The 3121-nt window shown below is 31.1% G+C and overlaps 1 protein-coding gene across 1 annotated transcript in view; it reads left to right on the top strand.

Moving 5' to 3' along the window:
* The window catches only part of ZBBX (zinc finger, B-box domain containing), a 114431-nt gene that overhangs the window by 76823 nt on the left and 34487 nt on the right, over positions 1-3121 (top strand). The gene's annotated exons all lie outside the window — the stretch shown is intronic.

The following is a 3121-nucleotide window of genomic DNA, read 5'->3' as shown; positions in this document are numbered from 1 at the left end:
CTATTATGTTTATTATATTAAAATCTAATAAGAAATTTCATAAGAAAATGTCATAGTGACACAATGAATTCTTAAGTTACTTTCCATTGGCCTTAAAATGTGTTACCTTATATTATTATGAAGTAGGTGAAGGCTGACTCATATGGGAAAAAACATTAATGACTTCCAGCACAAATTTTAATATGGTGAATGCCATTTTAACAAATGGCTTTCTACAACAAATAATACTTTAAGGCTCACCTTATGCATGATAGTAAGAATGCTGTTACTTTTCCAAATGAAATTCATTATTATGAATAATACAGCATAATAAATCCTTTTTAGCTTTTTTTACTATAGTCTAGTCACTGGTTAAAATGAAATAAATGCAGATAGAACTAGTTTCTGTGGCTTAATGTAAGTATAAGTTGAAGAAGATAATTCTTTCAGGAATATGGCTAACAAAGAAATAGAAGTGTAGTTTTTGTTTCTCATCAGAGAACAAAAAGGTAAAATAGATCATTATTGCATTCTTGCCAAATTTTAAACTATATTTGAACCTTCATTCTATATACTAGAAAACTTCAGTAATTGTGATTTTTACTAATAAATTCTTTGGAAACTAGATAAGTCAAGCATTTTAACAACCCTTAAAATTCCTTTATAATAAATCTCTATGGTGCCCACACTGAAGAGAGAACCAAAAAAGCAGAAGAGTGAATCTTTGACAGCTGCTACTTCTGCTTTGAGGACTGGCTTCTCGTGCCCACTTTGTGAAGGGGTGTGCCTTTGTGAGGTGAGAAATTGGAACTGAGACCACTGCAAAACTTAGATCTCTGAAATTCTGCTCAGTCACTGAAGTAATACACGAAGAGAAATGAGAAATACCCACAGGTGCAACAGGATTAGGGGAAACTGATTTCCTTAGGGAATTTGGGTCAGATCAATAAAACATCTGACTTCAAAAGTGGAAATCTTAGGCTTTCATTTAGCACAAGTTCAGATATACTTATTCAAATACATATTTGAATACACATTTCTTGTTTGGAATTTTTAAGCCAAGAAATTAACATTATTGTTAATGCATGCCTGTAATACCTTAATGTATCTGGCAGAGGTAAATCCTAACACTTTCTGGAAAGACATCCCTACAAGCTAATCCACAATAAATTCTCCAAAATAAAGTCCCACTACAGATGAACTTATCTTCCCCATCCCCAAATGGAGAAAAAAATTTATCCTAGCATGAATTTCAGCAAACAGAACAAACAAGAACTCCAATTTCCCAGTTTCCACAGGGTATCATGAATAAAGTTAGATGCTACCGGCACATACAGTGGCTTGTGTTACAGGACAGGAATTCTGACCTTAGGGAGTCCAATTTTTTTTATATTGGGCAGTAAGCCTGCCTGACTTTTGCCCTGCAGGAAGATATTATCTTTATTACACTGAACAATAAACAAATCTGCTCTTTGCTCTAGAGAGAGACACAATCTATCCTGTGAGATTATATTTAAAATACTTGAAGATAGAAGGGAAGGAATCCAAACACTTAATAATAAGATACTATAAACTGCTCTATTTATGAAGGCCAATCAAAAGGTTTTAAGGTTCAAATTATATTCATTAAAATTATAACTTTTGGACAGAATAAACATCATGAAATGATGTTTATATGAATAAATAGATAATAGTAACCTGGAAGATAAATTTTTAAAAATTGCTTTTATTGCAGCAAAGATTCATAAAAAATTAGTATGTATGAAAAAGAGATTATAAAAGATTAACAAAGTATAATTACAGAGCAATATAAATAAAAATCAATCCACACTATTACATATATTTTTGAGACAAATCATAACATGATAAACAGTCTTAAAAGCAACCAGAGGTAATGGAAGGTTATCTCTCCAAAACAATTACTATATTGACAGTAAAATACTCATACACGCAACTTTGTAGCCTTAACACATAACATAGGGAAACATTATCTTTAATGTTCTAAGAGAATTGAATAACCATCTAGAATTTTAAGACTTGTGAAATTATCATTCAAGACAGAGTAAAATCATGGTATGTTTAGACAAAGGCTCAGGTAATTTACTTCTTAGTACCGTCCTTGAAAGAACAACTGAAGGATATACTTCAGGAAGAAAGAAATTGAACCCAGAAGGAAGAAATAGGATGGAAGAAATTGGTGTGGGGGGGAAATGGCAAATATATTAGATGTATTATAAAGTAATTATTACCATGCCCATGTTGAGAATTATAAGAAAATAAATTTGAATGAAAATAATATACAACCCTAACTTACAATACTGTTGGATATGATTAGTGTTGAAACTACTAAGGTCTTCTAATGTAAAGAAGAGTGGAGATCATTGACTAACTACAGTGTTTTAGAAAATTATACATGTTAAATACTTTGAGTTACAGTTAAAATATTACAGATATTACAGATACAATGTATTATTCAAAACAGTAAAGGAAAAAGGGAATATAGAAAACTTAATTAATTGAAATAGGAAAGAAATGCATCAAAGCCAAAATAGTATGGTAAGTGTTAAGAGCACAGTTCCTCTGTGTCTCTTGTGTTTTTGCACATTTTTTGAGCAAAAGCATTGGTTCCCTTTGTTCCAAAGTATCTTTTCAAGGGTGCTTATATAGTAAACAGCCTTGGAAGGTAGAGATTGTGTCTCTCTCCAGAGCAAAGAGCAGGTATGTTTATTGTCCAGTGTCATAAAGAATATCTTCCTCTAGGAAGGTCGGGCAGGCTTACTGCTCAGTATGAAAGAATTGGGTTCCTTAATTACTGATATAAATTGTGTGAACAAGTTATACGTTGTACATATCTACATCTTTTAAAGTATTTCATAGTTAAAAATGGAATGTTTAAAAAGTTACTAATTATATTTTGACCCCTTATATTGCTATTGTAAAGAACATGTTCTTTTGTTAAAAGTGGTAAATGATGAGATTATTGAGCATAGTGCTTTATATATCGTAAATTATTCAGGAAGCAATTACTCAAATTTACTGAAATATTTTCACCAGATTTATTAAGGGTTTATGAAAATTTTTTAGTATTATCCAATTGGATGTTGAAAAGAATCTGCATATAGTTCAACTGTTTTGATTTTGG

This window comes from Propithecus coquereli, unplaced genomic scaffold, assembly GCF_000956105.1.
Source record: "Propithecus coquereli isolate 6110/MARCELLA unplaced genomic scaffold, Pcoq_1.0 Scaffold15, whole genome shotgun sequence".
Taxonomy (NCBI): Eukaryota; Metazoa; Chordata; class Mammalia; order Primates; family Indriidae; genus Propithecus; species Propithecus coquereli.
This window is presented reverse-complemented; position numbering and strand designations above follow the sequence as displayed.